Genomic DNA, 16,553 nt, shown 5'->3' with positions numbered 1-16,553 from the left:
GATGTGTTTTTGCTTCTTACATCAACACAATTGTCAACTAATATCTGATTGCAAAATCTTTCTTGCTTTTGAATATATAAGATACCAAGAACACAGCTTGATATCTCAGATGCCAAGTGGATTTTACAGTTCTGGCAGTTGGAGTGAGTTTGACAAGTAAGTTGTTGCGAGTGGATAAATATAGAATCCCACAGTGCCACTTCTAGGAATTTTCTGCCCTACAGATATTACTGTTCTGTAGTGTGTGTGTCTGTGACAGAGCATGGATGCCCTAAACTAACAGGATTTTTTAATTGATGACATAGATTGGGAGCAATATGGTTGTATAATACTGTTCTGTAACAGGTTTATAGTCCAGTCCACCTTTACATTGTTTGTCCAATCCACCCTTACATTGTTTTTAAAAAAAAAAAAAAAAAAAAGGGCAGCGAAAACTGACACCGGGATCCCTAGCAGACACCTGTCTTAAGGCACATTTTCTCTCATGTAGATGTACCCTTAGAGTTGTTTTGGCAAATAACATTTTATTTTAACAGCACTGAAAAATTGTGCTCTAAACCTAAACTTTCAGCCATTGCAAACCCAGTTAAATAAATTAAGAATTCTTTTGGAGGTGGCTCTGCTGTAAATAATCACTTAAATGATTAGTGGGGTGGAGAAGGAGATTCTACCGCCAACTCCATAACTACTGGTAATACAGATCCCTTTTTCTTCTCTCTCTGTACCTCTGTTATTGTTTCCTCACTATCCTTCTACATGGAATTCTTGTAGTAGAGAATGGGTCAGTTTCCTTAACAGTTTAATCTTTGAAATGTGGCTCAGGTTATATCTTATTGATAACTACAGCATGTCTACATAAATAAAAACACTTCATAAATACTGACTTGTGCCAATATTATAAATATTCTGTAACTGATTCTAGAAGAATTTGGTTTTATTTATGGTGGAATTTTAGTAGGCATGTCACTTATTTATTCAGAGAAAATTGAAAAACCACTGCTTGTCCTTAGATTCTGGTCATTGGTCAGTGTTTTCCCATCACCGTTTTCCTTATGCAGCATTTTTTGCATAGATATAATTAGGAATAGTGTCAGTCTGGTGAAGACTTCTGAATGCCTTGACTCTGAATGACATATTTTGGGATCACGTCTAACTCCACTGACATACAAGGTAGGGAGGACTACTTCACCAGTTTAAAAGAAGAAAACATTAGATTGTAAACTTTGGCCACAAACCTATTTATCTTATTTGAGAAGTTAGTTCCATTGACTTAAATGAGAATAACGTGAGCATGATTTGACCCTACAGATGAATGCTCACTAAGTGTACTTTCTATACACTTAAATGGTCAGAATGCTCAAAGGTGTCTGAGAGTATTTGAGATGATGATACATTTAGCCCCTCTATGAACCAGAGTAACAAAAACAATTATACAGGTGTAAAACTTGTTTTGTTTTTCCATTAACACATATTCTGGCATCAAAGTGTTAGGTAGGGCTCAGCTAGAGACTAGTTTCCCAAATATTTCCAGCTATTAAACCTTATCAAAATATTTTCCATTACATATAGTAACATTTTCACATTTAGAAAAATCATAAATGTTTTATACTGTTCTATATTAAGTAGTACATTTTGGGTTTACTGCAAGTGGTTTTAAAACATCTAACTTTAGAGAAATCTAAAATGAATGCCATGTTTTATAACATTCCTGTGGAGAGTTCTCTCTGCTTCCACAACTAATTTTTATTCTCTGATACCATTGTTCTCACATTTTGTCCTTTCTCCTTTGCTAATTATACTGTACAGCCTGTTATGCAAACCTCTTTTGAAGCTTGGTTTCCTCTTTCATTTTCTCATCCCCAAATAATCTCCCTTCTGCCTGACAGTGGTGACCAGTATTAAGTTGCCACTGTAAATTGCCTTAGAATTCATGTGCTCTCATTAAGCCCCTTCTGAAGTTATGTTGAGGTGGATAGGCAGTTGAGTAAATCCTACCTGGTGCTGCTATGGAGTACCCTTTTAAAAATTTGAATTGTAGGGTGACTGAAGCGGGTGCTCTATGTGGATCCTTAATCTGGAAAGAGCCATTCCATCAAAATAACTGTGAATGGCACAGAATATTATGATGATGGTATATTTTTTACCCTGGTTTTAGTTTCTCATTTTTCTATGTGGGATAGTGCTCTAGTGATCTTTAGATGATTGCTTGCTTTATTAATTTAAGCTATGGGTGCTCATGGTGCGCTGAAGCCAATAGAGCAAAGGCCTTTGTTCTTTAGCAATTACGTTTTATGGGCTTCATCTTGCAATCTGTACTCTGAGTGGAGCCTTGCATCTGAAATGAACCTTATATCAGTTGAACTCCACATTGGTGCAGATTTGCTTATGTGGAATAGCTTGCAGGATAGGAGCCTGAATTAGACCACTACACAGAAAGAACTGCATGGTGAATAAATAGGGATAACGAGGAGTTTGTTTCTGTGGGAGGGGAGACATCAGTAAACGCAAGGATAGAAGTTGCCATTGCATGAAATTTACCCTGTTCAGAGGGCTAGCATCGTACCTATGAACCACTTATGTGATGTATAAGTCCGGTGCTGGCTCTCTGCCCTGGGGTGAATTTCACTTACAAAGAGCAGGAGAGATGGTGAGCAGCAGCTTTCTGTGGTGGTACCTCCTTTCTTCCCTTCAGAAGACTTGTTGGTTTCTTAGCGCTAAGACAAAATTTAACTTTCCATTTCACTGGAAATTTCGATATTCTTCAAGTGATTGCACATGTCCATTCCTTTATAGGTGTTTGTATGCTCCAGTGCACAATTGTTGGAGAGTCCCCCCCCCCCCCAAGTGATACCCATTGGAGCGGCCCGAGTGTCCTCTGCTGCCTTGCGCATGCATAAAGGGAAGACCTTTCCCCTGACCCCTCTTAGTTCCTTCCTATTGCCAATGACCGTTGTTGGAGCTCCCTGTCCTTGCTTCTGCAAGTCTTTAGGCAAGTCCTGTAAATAGTACATGTTGTGTGGTTAGTTAGTTAGTTGTTCGTAAAATAATTGTTGTTTTGTGTGGTTCTGACACCAGGTCTGGGTAACGGCCTTCGTACTGGAAATATTCTGCGCTCTCTGGATTTCAAGCCCTGCCACCCTTGTGGTAAGGCAATGCCTAATAGTGACCCTCTCCCTAGCTGCTTTACGTGCTTGGGGAAAGGGTCACTGAGGGCAGGTCTACACTACAGCTGGGATAGGTGCTCTGAGATTGATCCACCGGCGGTCAATTTAGCGGGTCAAGTAAAGACCCGCCAAATCAACTGCAGATCGCTTTCCAGTTGACTCCTGTGCTCTACCCCTGATGAGAACAGTAAGGTAAGTCAACAGGATATTTTCTCCCGTCGACCCCCAGCGGTGTAGACCCTGCGGTAACTCAACCTAAGGTACGTTGAGTCCAGCTACATTATTCACATAGCTGGACTTGCGTAGCGTAGGTCGACTTACCGCAGTAGTGTAGACATAGCCTGAGTGACAGTTGTGCCATTTTAAAGGGCTTTAAGCCCCATTCTAAAAAAGATAGGGCAGCCAGACTAAAACACCTGCTGCTCAAATCAACGCTGTCCTCCATCTGAGTCGTCTACCTTGGTCAGGATACTGAGCACCTCGCCAGCGGCTGCTGGTACCAAGACACAGCTTGGCATTGCTGATACCAAGGAAGAGGCATCAGAAATAGGATTTGGTGCCAGACTTATCAAAAGACGTGAAGAGGTTGACCTCTCAAATGCATTCCCGAATCTTTAAAGGGGGAAGCACTCCCCAGAATACACCTCTAAATAGGGGAGTTTGTTGATTCTTCAGCCCACTACAGGCCTGTCAAGATTGGCTCCTAAAGCACCTTTGTCAGCATCTTCTTGTGCCATGGTTCTACAGACTGTCTTCCCAGTGAGAAACTGTTTAAGGCTGCTCCAGTGCATGGCAGCGTGCACTTATATGGTCCAGTACACCAGATTGTGTCTCAAGGCTGGTTGGCAGATGTGAATTCTCCAAAAAGGCACCACATAGATACATTAGTGTACATACCAAGTTACATCCTATCTTCTATAGATTGGTGGATAGACCCAACCAATATCTGCCAGGGAGTTCCTTTCGCCCTCAACAATCTCTTACCTTAGTTATGGATGCCTGGGTTGGGGGGGCTCAATTTGGGCCTCTACAGATGCAAGGTGCCTGGTCTCCCCAAGATCTCAGTCTACACACAAACATCAGGAAGTTGTGGGCTATCCAGTTAGCTTGAATAGTGCTCCTTTCATCAGGGGGAGGGTGTATTGGTGCTGACCAACAATATGACTGCTGTGTTTTATATAAACAAGCAGTGGGGAGACAGGTCTGCTCTACTTTGTCAGGAAGCAGTACTATTCTGGGACTTCTGCAATGGCAACTCTATTTCTGAAAGTGCCCTACTACTTGGGGGTTCAGAAATATGCTGTCAAACATCCTGCTCAGGCGATCTATCAATCACCATGTGTGGTCCCTTGGTGAGACATAGCAAAATCTATTTTCCAGCTGTGGGGAAAGCTGTTTGTTGGCAACAAAGGACAATGTAAAATATTACCAGTTCTTTTCCAGAGTGGGACACAGCCTGGGTTCATTGACAGAGGCTTTGCTACTGGTCTGCTGTATGTTTCTACCCAAAGTTCTGTGCAAGGTTATACAGGACTTATACTTATGTCTTATACTGATCGCCCAGTTAGCCCCATAAGGGTACACATAGCGGCTGTGTCAGCATTCCACCCTTCTGTGGATAACTGTTCCCTTTTTTCCAACCCAATCTCAATGTAAGGGATTGGACAGACTGTTTCCACATGTATAGAGTTCTGTTGCACCATGAAACCTGAATCTAGTCTTAACAAAGCTGATTAGTTCCCCGTCTCAAGCCTCTGGTGACCTGCTCTGTTGCATCTTTCAGTGAAGGTAGAGCTTTTAGTAGCCATTACATCAGGCAGAAGAGTGGTGGAGTTGAGGATGCTAGTATCAGATCCTCCACATACAGATTTTTTACGCAGATAAAGTCTGCCACCTTCTTCCTTTCCAAGCTTTCTTATGAAAATGGTCTCCACTTTTCATCTCAACCAAGCAATTTTCTTACCGACCTTCTCCCCAAAGCCTCATGGTAGTAAGCGGGAGGAGAGAATGCACACTCTAGATGTTAGAAGAGCGTTAGCAGTTTTACCTGGAATGACTACATTTTTCAGGCTTTTCTCAATTGTTCATTGCTTTTGTGGACAAAATGAAGGGCAGTCCTGTTTCCATGCAAAGGATTTCGTCATGAATATATGTGTTACCAGTTGGCTAGCGTGAAGCCACCAGATAGAGTATTTGGCTAGATTCCAAGCAACTTCTGCAGAATTTCTGGCTAACATGCCAATATTAGACATTTGCAATGCTGCAGCTGGGTTATTATGTCATACGTTTGCCTCTCACTGCACAATCTCTCAACAATTTAGAGATGATGCTAAATTTGAACGAGTGGTCCTCAAGTCCCTGTTCCAAACCAAGCTCCATTTGATACTGCTTGTGAGTCTCTTACAGTGGAATGGATGTACAATTATTTGAAGAATCAAAAATGATTACTAACCTTTCTATAGCTATTGTTCTTGAAGATGTGTTGCACTTGTCCATTTCATGACCCACCCTCCTTACCCTCTCTCTTGGAGTTTTTCCAGTAAGAAGGAACTGGGAGGGCAGGCGGATGACAGGTGGCTTGGCCCTTTATGCCCCTGCATAGTGCATGAAGGAGCAGAAGGCACTAGCACTGCCCTGACAGGTACCACCAAGAGAGAAACTCTGTGACTACAATGCACGGGAGTGCACAAACACCTACAGTTGACTAGACATGCACAACACGTCTTAAAGAACAACAGGTATGGAAAGGTTGTTAACTGGTTGTTTTTTCACATTTGTTTTTCTTCTGAATCAGGGCAAAAAATCAAAATGTCGCATTTCTTTTGCTGAATGACAGGTTCTGTAAAATTTTGATTGGGAAATGTCAAAATTAATTTTTATATATATATTACCAGAACAAAATGTTTTGACTTTCCTAAAATGAAATGTTGTGGTATGTTTAACAGAACTTAGATGTTTTGTTTTATGTTATCTTGATGTTAAATTGCATCTACTAATGGTGCTGCTGTGCCTCGTGTGGTGTTGTTCTGTTGCCTGATGCTGTCACTGTTGCCTATGGCTTGACTACCTGGCCTGACAGCATATACCATGGGGCACAGCATTGTTAGTAGGAGAAACTTCAGTCTTGGGAGATAGAGGCTGGCCAGGGAGCCCTGCCCAGAGGATAGAATGGTGGCATGAATCACTGAACTACAAATGTAGTTAACGTCAGACTGAAAGCAAACAAAATGCATCGGTTCAATTCAAAAAAGCCAAATTGTTCTTGATTTGGGTTGAACCAAGAAAATCCATCAAGTAAATCTAAACAAATAATTTCAGCAAAATCAAAATTTTCCCATCGAAAATTTATATTTTGCAGAAATTTCATTTTTGTATCAAAATCACGTTGACAGTAAATACCTGACCAGTTCTATTTGTGATCTTCTATCTACTTCCGTCTCAGTTTAGTGTCACTCTTAAGTTTATTTTCCTCACCCAAACCCTTCTTCCTATTATTAAGAACTATCTTTAATCTTTCGGCAGTCACCTAAACGTAGCCTGGAATTTTTACCTCCCAGATGTTCTTCAGCATCTTTAGCTACAGCTTCTGATTGGGAGGCTTATGTGTAAGATTGGAGGTTTCAAACTGCAATTGGCTGAGTGGAAAAAGCAGAGCAAGTTGGAGATCAAGAATCCTGATCTAGCACCTCTTAGGAAGGAGAGACGGGGTATATACTTTGTACTCCATAACCGTGTGTGTGTGTGAATGGTTATTAAGACTACAGATTGGATCTACTTTAAAGATTTTGTTTTTAAAGTAATCTTGCTGTCTTTGTATGTGTTTCTGATTAAAAGTATGAACGATGTAGATTGCTGAGTCATTGTCCCTTCCCATCAGCTATTTACATGTCTTGACCCCTCCCATCAGCTATTTACATTTCTTCAGTTTGTTTGTCCTTGTACCAAAAAGCAGCAGAAAAGTCATTTTCATATAAACTCACAGGGTAAGTAAACTTGCTCATGAAGGAAGGGCTTTAATTTTTCTTTGGTATGTAATTTTTCATGGACTCTCAGAATGTGCTGAGCTAAGATTGATCACTGGTGTGTGAAATGACAATTATAGCAATGGAGAGTTTTCTGAGGTGAGTAATACATTTTCGTGTATAGTTCACAGTAGTGAGTTTAATATGCTGAAGGCCACATTTTCTGTTCTCTGTTATTGAAATTTAGTGTTCTTGATCACCTTGCTTAGGTTAATCCAAAGCTTTATCTGGAAAATGTTCAAGAAAAAAGCATCGAAACAAAATAGTAATAGTCTTGGAATATTGGAAGAATTATCTTTAAATACAAAATATATGTACAGGAACTTGAAAAAAACTGTATGCAACACCTGGTAGCTCAGTGGCACCCAAACTGCGGAGCTTGCCACCCCAGTGGGGCACAGAGAAATGTTTGGGGGAGGGAGGGTGGGGAGGGAGCATCCTGCCATGCCCCCACCCACAGGTGCAGCCCCCGCCTAGGCCCCTGGCTCCCGGCCTTGGCTTTGGTCCCGGCTCCAGCACAGGCCCCGCTCGCAGTCCCAGCTGCAGCTCCAACTCTGGCCTCAGCCCCTGACCGTGGCCCAGATCCCTGCCCCTGATCACGGCCCTACTCCTGGCCTTGGCTCCTGACCGCAGCTCCGGGGGGTGGGTGGGGCCAGATTATGTTACAAGTAAGGGGGGGCGTGACATAAAAAGTTTGGGGACCACTGTGGTAGCTTGAGGCTAAACCTATTAAGAGTGCAAAATAGCTTTGTCACCACATATTTTGAGATTTAAAGGAATAAAATAGTTGTGTACTGTGTCTGATTAGAACACTGACAATAATTTTTTAAATTTAATATATGGTTTTAAATGAACTTTCCTGCATTTTTTTCCACTGGATACAGGATGTTTATCTTCTGCTTAGACAGCATTGCTTATCTTTCGCTCTATCCATCTCTAGCATGAATCTCTCATTAGAGGATTGCTACCAAACTGACGCTACCAAATTAGATTGAGGATTGAGTGTATTTCCATTATTCTCCGTTTATGGGATTGATTTTGGTTTTGCTTCAGCTCAAAGTCACCAGTGGAATTCTTCAACCATTCTATAAACTGAGTTAAAATATGAATCAAGACAAGCGTGTGTGCACGCATTCACTTGAACTACTCTTCTTAGAATTGGATTTAATGCTACGGTAAGAAAAGTGTTCCCATCCATAGAGAAGTAAAGAAAATCTTGGTTAAAGTAAAAGCAGTTATAGCTGAGAATCCAGTTTCCTACGAATCCTAACAGTATAGGAATTTCCATCCTAGTGTAACCCTTCTGCCAGGTGGAGTCGGCAGCAATGAGGGCCTGGTTCAATATCTAGGGGGTTCCTTTTATTAATACAGAACCGGTTCTGGGACACTTGCACACCACCTCTCGGAACCTCTACGAGGCAATACTTCTTCCCTTCTTGCAAACACTGAGTCTGTGTATGGAAAAGACAACTTTTAATAAAAAGGGGAAAGGTACCCGACATTCATTTGGGAAAACGCCACAAGCATGATTTGAAAACGTGACCATGAGCAAAAAACCCACTCAGAGTATGTTGGACAGTGTCCTTTTGCTCAGCTTTTCAAACAGCTTAATGGGACTAAATCGGGGGGCCCAGATAATCTTCATCGAAGAATATTAAAGGAATTGGCACCCGAAATTGCAAGCCCACTAGCAAGAATTTTTAATGAATCTGTAAACTCAGGGATTGTACCGTATGATTGGAGAATGGCTAACATAGCTCCTATTTTTAAGAAAGGGAAAAAAAGTGATCCGGATAACTATAGGCCTGTCAGTTTGACATCTGTAGTATGCAAGATCTTGGAAAAATTTTTGAAGGAGAAAGTAGTTAAGGACATTGAGGTCAATGGTAAATGGGACAAAATACAACATGGTTTCACAAAAGGCAGATCGTGCCAAACCAACCTGATCTCCTTCTTTGAGAAAGTAACAGATTTTTTAGACAAAGGAAACGCAGTGGATCTAATTTACCTAGATTTCAGTAAGGCGTTTGATACCGTGCCACATGGGGAATTATTAAATCAGAAAAGATGGGGATCAACATGAAAATTGAAAGGTGGATAAGGAATTGGTTAAAAGGGAGACTACAACGGGTCCTACTGAAAGGTGAACTGTCAGGCTGGAGGGAGGTTACCAGTGGAGTTCCTCAAGGATCAGTTTTGGGACCAATCTTATTTAATCTTTTTATTACTGACCTTGGCAAAAAAGTGGGAGTGTGCTAATAAAGTTTGCAGATGATCCAAAGCTGGGGGAGGTATTGCCAATTTAGAGAAGGACAGGGATATCATACAGGAGGATCTAGATGACCTTATAAACTGGAGTAATAGTAATAGGATGAAATTTAATAGTGAGAAGTGTAAAGTTATGCATTTAGGGATTAATAACAAGAATTTTAGTTATTAGCTGGGGATGCATCAATTAGAAGTAATGGAGGAGGAGAAGGACCTTGGAGTATTGGTTGATCATAGGATGACTATGAGCCGCCAATGTGATATGGCTGTGAATAAAGCTAATGCAGTCTTGGGATGCATCAGGAGAGGTATTTCCAGCAGGGATAAGTAGGTTTTAGTACGGTTATTCAAGGCACTGGTGAGACCTCACCTGGAATACTGTGTGCAGTTCTGGTCTCCCAGGTTTAGGAAGGTTGAATTCAAACTGGAACAGGTACAGAGAAGGGCTACTAGGATGATCCGAGGAATGGAAAACCTGTCTTATGAAAGGGGACTCAAGGAGCTTGGCTTGTTTAGCCTAACCAAAAGAAGGTTATGGGGAGATATGTTGCTCTCTATAAATATATCAGAGGGATAAATACCGGAGAGGGAAAGGAATTATTTAAGCTCAGTACCAATGTGGACACAAAAACAAATGGATATAAACTGGTCATCGGGAAGTTTAGACTTGAAATTAGACGAAAGTTTCTAACCATCAGAGGAGTGAAGTTCTGGAATAGCCTTCCAAGGGAAGCAGTGGGGGCAAAAGATCTATTTGGCTAAAGATTAAACTCGATAAGTTTACGGAGGAGATGGTATGATGGGTTAACATGGTTTTGGTAATTAAATATTCATGGTAAATAGGCCCAATGGCCTGTGATGGGATGTTAGATGGGGTGGGATCTGAAAGAATTTTCTGTAGTATCTGGCTGGTGAATCTTGCCCATATGCTCAGGGTTCAGCTGATCGCCATATTTGGGGTCGGGAAGGAATTTTCCTCCAGGGCAGATTGGAAGAGGCCCTGGCAGTTTTTCGCCTTCCTCTGTAGGATGGGGCACGTATCACTTGCTGGAGGATTCTCTGCTCCTTGAAGTCTTTAAAGCACGATTTGAGGACTTCAGTAGCTCAGACATAGGTGAGAGGTTTTTCGCAGGAGTGGGTGGGTGAGAGTCTGTGGCCTGCGTTGTGCAGGAGGTCAGACTAGATGATCATAATGGTCCCTTCTGACCTTAGTATCTATGAATCTATGAAAGCCTACTCACAGTTGTTTTCTCTGGTCAGTGAAGACCCAGAGTCAGAGGTGCATTTGTGTGAGTTCACTTCCAATAGGTAGGGCTGGAAGCATCGCTCTATGCCTCAGCTGCCGCCGCCATGCCATTCACTCTGCACCTGCATTGCTGCCTGCTGTCATTCCGCCGCTGTGTTGGTGTGCCGCCGCCGGCTGCTGCGTCATCATCTGTTCTGCCACTGGCTGCTGTGTCGTCATTCGCTCCGCCACTGGTCTCTCTATTGCAACCTCTGCTATGTCTTGAAGTCTTACCACTTAACACAGCTATCAGTGATTTCAGCTCTCAGTAGGACAGCCTCACTGCTAATGCAGGCTGGGTAGTCTTTCACTGTACACACTATCCTGTAGCAGGTATTAGGCTTATCACCTAGACCTGGTTATCAGTGATTTCAGCTCTTTTGATCTGTAACAAAACAAAAGACTCTCCGTTGAGTCTAACCAGCTCTGTCATTAAACAGAGGGGAGGGTAAGATGGTGTTTAGGACTCTTAGGTAGAGCCCACATCAACAGGTGGCCGCCTCAACCAGGGCAGGTCAAGCACAGCCCTAGCACTTCCACTCACGCAACAAGGGCAACAATCTTTCATCACCCCTGCACCAAACACCGAAATGATTGGCAATCCAACAACAGCCAAAAGTGGTCACTTGGGAAAAGCAACTCCATCATGCTGTGCACAAAGGCAGAGTAAGTGTGTCAGTGCAAACAGGGTCAGTTCCTGAAGTTCTTTTTGTTCACAGCTCATCACTAGATGCCAGCTGGAGAGCACATTCAGAACCTGCTTTCACTAGATCAGCCCAGTTGTCCATCTAATCCAGTGTTCAGTCTCTAAAAGTGGCTACCACTAGTGACTTCAGAGAAAGGTGGAAGAAATCCTGCAATAGGCATATATGAAATAATCTGCCCCCGGGGAAAGCTAGTTCCTAACTCCCATTAGCTAGAGGTTGGTTAATGTCCTGTGATGTGACTGTTTAAGTCCCTTTCAAAACTTCTTTTTGTTTGTTAAAAAAGCTCTTTTATATCTCTGGAAGTTTGTTTTGCTGGTCCTGGTGCAATTACATCCATGAGAGCCTTAGTGTAGACAAGGCACATGCATTTTTACCATTGTAACTTCTAGACTTGTCGTGAGCAAGGTTAGATAACACAGTAGTAAAAGCACTTGTGTTCTGTCTACACTTCTGCTCCCACAGTTGCTACTACCAGTGGAGCTGTGCTAATGGTAATGCAGTGGTGACAGATTTCCTGAAAAACACAAGGGTAGACATAGCTTTAATATCCACAGGGTTTTTCCTTATGCAGATGTTAACTCAAGCTGATAAACCTTGAAGTACAAATTAAAGATTCCAAAACACTCCCTCCCTGCAACGGTGGGTAAAGAGGGAAGAGATTCTCATGAGTGTCTACTTTCATGCAGACTATAATGATCTTGCATGACAAGATTAGAGAGCTTTGTCTTATCTAGGCTTGCCATTTCTACAATGGATTTTACCTCTCAGGAGCAGGTCTAGACCTGTCCAATACTTACAGAGGCTTGGCTTCCTGTATATGAAAAGTCTCCAGTTCCATGTGCATCCTGGCAGCAGCAACAAGTGATGTCTGGACATCATCCTTCTCAAACTAGAGTACATAGAAAACCTTAAAAACTGCTAATTTGACTCAAAATTTTCTTCCTTTTGTTCCCCCTTGCTAGGAAGCTTAAATGTGTCACTTACAGGGGTTTTAGCTTGCATTCTGACTCCAGTGGAATTTTGCTTTACAGAGTACAATAGCCTTTCGTCCTCTCCCACTTACCTCATCCCCAAGCTCAGCATGCCTGAAAAGCCCAGTAAGAACGAAAAAGGTACTTGCTCTGCTCTTCTCCCCAAACCTTATCAGTAGGGGAGTGTTCTGTATTCTTTATTCCTGGAAGTCTCTTCCTGACTGTTTCAGCTTCTAGATTCAGCTCCCCTGGATTTTAGCATCTGCACTGGTAGCACAGTGCATATCATGCCTTGGGACAAGAGCACTGGCTGTCTACTGGTGGCTTTTACAGCAGTACAAAAATGAGCTGACACTCTGGCATCACCCAGGGAGATTCAGGCAGCAGCTTCACTCTGGTGGATTGACTGGAGGACTCAGCAGTTTAAGTGGCTGGCTCTCAGCTTTGGTAGGGTCCCAGCTGCCACTTGCAGTAGACACTGGCAGTATCACCTTTTGTGGAACCTAGACAAGCACCATAGCAGCTCCAATGGGTCAGTTGGTGTGCTGCCTTTTGCACCCACCTCAATTGCTGCTGACAAAAGTGTTCTTCAGCTACTCACCAATGTTTCATTTCTGCTGGAGAGGAGGTGCTTTTCCTCACTGGTACACTTCCCTTTCCCCACCTAGCAGCCCCATCCATGGAAGCCTTGCAATAGCTCATGGTGGCCTCTAAGGACATGACAGTACAGTGAGCAGCAGCAAATCTCTGAGCCCAGGTCGACAGTTTTGGGCTTGAGGGACTTGAGCTACTGCTCTAAAAACAACTGTGTAGTCATTGCAGCTCTGGCTGGAACCTTGGCTCTGAAGCCTAGTGAGGGGTGGATTTCAGAGTCTGAGCTCCATTCTAAGCTGAAGTGTCTACACAGCTACTTTTAGCATGATAGCCTGAGGCCCAGTTTCTCAACCTGGGTTCAGACACTCGCTGCCGTGGGCTGCGTAAACATACCCTAATAGACCACAATATATTTGTATGTGGCTTTCCATCTCAGGCTTCCCAGCCACCTTCTGTCTTGGAGATGATGCAGATATAACCTCTTTTCAAACAAGCTGCCTCTCAGAACCTGCCCAGTTGGAATCAGACCATTGCCTTGACTAGTTTTCCTTTGAAAGCTGAGGGCCCAAATTGTCAAGTAGCACTTCTCTCAATCTCTCGTTAGATGGGCCTTTCCCAAAAACGTATGCCAAAACTAAGCATCTCACCCAGAGGAGTCCTTGTCAGGAGAGTTATCCCTCACTGCCAAACTCTGTTCTTAGGGTGCCAAGACTGTTCCCAGCTCAGTCCAAAGAAGCAGCCTAAGGAGAATAGGGGGAAGATTTGCTCCAGGATCTATCAGGGTTTGTAATTCTGTGGCATCTTGCTTCATAGTGAGCTAGCCAAATAACTCTAAAGAGCCTTGTGGTGTTGTTTTTTTTTAAAGACCCCTTTCCATGTCTCGCTCTCAAAAGAGAAAAATCTGGTAGTCACAAATTTTTCTTCATCCTCCATCTCAGGTGAGGGTGAACTCTCGAATTCCAACCCTGAAGAGGGAGACACCTAGGAGAAAGCCCCTCCATGTAGGCTGTTAGAATATTTTCATTCAACTAAGTTTTGTTCTATTTAAAATCATGGAGCAGCAAAGTGATGGCAAGAAAGAGAGGGTTGTAAACCCTCTCTGGCTAGATAGGCAGGAGGTAGGTTGCTGCTGAAGAGAGTGGTGCAGTGTGTGAACTTGTTATAGCTGTACCGTGTGCGTCCATACTACAGAGGGCCAGTAGAACTCCACTGTTAGGAAACTTTTATCCCTTGGAAAAGGGAATAGCTATTTCACAGTAACTCAGGGTGTACTTCATTGGAGACAAGGCAGAAATGTAGAATTTTATTGGTTCAGTATTTGAGTGTAAGCCAGGCCTAACTCAGAGGGGCTTTATTCGCCACTGCTTTGCACCTTGTGAAGTCATTTACACCTCTGCCACGTGAATGTGAAATGGGTGAAATTGTTGTCATGTCAGAGTGTTAACATTTTACATGCACTTTGTGCCTCTGGAACATAAGATAAGTGACTACAAAGCAGTTTTGTTTACTTTCATGAGAAATCTTAGGAGGGGCAATTACTTCTAACCATCCCTGCACAGACGATTTCATGATGTTATAGAGTAATATGTAAAAGACAGGGAGACTGGCATACAGATATTTAAAACTGAAAGAAAGTGAGCTCTTTTGCTGGCTGAAATAATCATCTGTACTCTCTCAGCTCAGTCATTTGATCTACAGTCCTACTTTAATGGAAGACTGTAGCTAGAGAGCAGCAACTGTAGCTAGAGAGCAGCCACTTCATCCTCCCACTAGAATTTCTACTTCACTTTGAAAGGTTGCTTACTAGTATCAAGTGATTTATGATAAAGTGAAATGATCCTTTATATAAAGTTTAGATTTTCTGCATGATGCAGGTCGATAAATGGCAAATTACAGTCCATTAATACCATTGTAAAGCACTTTCTGGAGACAGAAAATTTCCAGAAAGCACATGATGTATGTATATTTGAAAATATCTGAATAATAGGGACTGAAGGAAAAGGAAAGATTTCTACATAGCACATAGTCCTTCACATTCTGTACTTCAGAGCTCCAATTATTCTGATTAGCAAAGTATATTTATGGAAAGAAGGTTCACTTTCAACTACTAAATTGGTTCCTGATTGCACTATTTGGGGCTGTAGTTGTTTTATATTCATAATCATCTCACAATTTAGTTTATATAACTAAAGATAATTTATAACATGATTCTCCTTTTTCCAAACAAGAAAAACTGATAATTGTAAGCAACAATGTATACGGGTTGATGGCCAGCTATTTGATAGACATGAGGAGTGGGTGGCAACTAGATTGTGCAAACAAGCTATTTTGGAAAAAAGAATGGCAGAAATAAATGAAGTAGGTTAATAAACAGTGTGTCAAAGGGACATCTTTCACTGCATCGGGCTTGGGTATGGCTTTTTTAAACTGAAGTGTTCTAAGCGATTTATTGCATTATAAACAGATAACTCAACTGAGTGTCAAGAGTTCCTCAGCTGTTTCATCAGCAGGAAAATTAAATATGGTCCAGGTAGTGAGATTGTAATGGTTCAGTATAGATGTTGTTTTGAACCTACTCTCCCAGTGCAGAAACGCTGAGGCGGAAAATACCTCACTACATCACTCGGTAAAATAAATAATATATAGAGGTGTATGATATAGCAATGACTAAAGCCAGGAGAAAAAAATAAGAATACCATGAAGTTCATGTTCTAATTACAGCTTTTGCAAAAATACAAAATAAATGCCAAGAACGATAAGCAGTTTGATTAACTGCCACTTGTGATGCAAGTTGAAGAGGAAAAGGCAAAACTATGTATTACCATAAGAAAAATGGAATTTAGAATATTTTTACATGTGTAAGGTTTGCCAAATATTGTTAAACTATTGATAAAATTAATTAAGAAATTACTAACTGTTTGGTACAATGGTAACTGTTAGAATATAGATATTCAGGCCTGCCTGTAAAGGCTTATACTTTAGGAACTTAGGTTATTTTTATCACTTAGCTAGTTACAGGGATATAAAAACAAAGAAAATCACAGTCCACCTGTGTATAGGCCTTCTCTCACTAGGATAGTCTGAGGCCTTGTTCTTAGGCTAAGGCCTTTGGCAAAGCAGCGGGGGCAGCCATAAGCTGGGAAGTGTACGGTCACATCCTCACATTCCAAACCAGTCACACTGAAATAAGGTAGTATTGGTCTGTTAGGAAGACTGTCCTGTCCTGATAGTGCCCATCACCACCAGATAAAGAAACAGATCTTAAGATGGTTAAAGAAAACTTGCTGACTGCAGGATGGAGTCACTCTCATAGCACAACTATGAGGCAGTAATATATGGTATAAGATGAAGAGAAGAGTTGGTGACTAAGAATGTCTTTATTATCCTGTCTTATATTTCCTTCAGTATGAGAACCTCATATAGTTACAATATGTTGTATAGTAAATCCACTGATGGAACAAACTAGTTGTATGTCCTTCTCACCTCCCAGCTCATTGATACAACCCCTATTTTCATTCATACCTACCCTTCCAAATATCTGC

At 41.9% G+C, this 16,553-nt stretch overlaps 1 protein-coding gene across 6 annotated transcripts in view; it reads left to right on the top strand.

Annotated features, from left to right (window-relative positions):
• Positions 1-16,553, top strand: part of NCK2 (NCK adaptor protein 2) — a 161,164-nt gene that overhangs the window by 13,529 nt on the left and 131,082 nt on the right. Inside the window, exon 1 of one of the 6 annotated variants that reach the window (XM_077814284.1) lies at positions 7,107-7,147. The exons of 4 other annotated variants lie outside the window; for them this stretch is intronic. The gene's annotated coding sequence lies outside the window, so the exon portion shown is untranslated. Of the gene's footprint in view, positions 1-7,106; positions 7,148-7,265; positions 7,286-16,553 lie in introns of those variants that run through there. One more of the 6 variants, XM_077814286.1, reaches the window with a different exon arrangement.

This window comes from Eretmochelys imbricata, chromosome 1 (assembly GCF_965152235.1).
Source record: "Eretmochelys imbricata isolate rEreImb1 chromosome 1, rEreImb1.hap1, whole genome shotgun sequence".
In the NCBI taxonomy this organism is placed as follows: Eukaryota; Metazoa; Chordata; order Testudines; family Cheloniidae; genus Eretmochelys; species Eretmochelys imbricata.
This window is presented reverse-complemented; position numbering and strand designations above follow the sequence as displayed.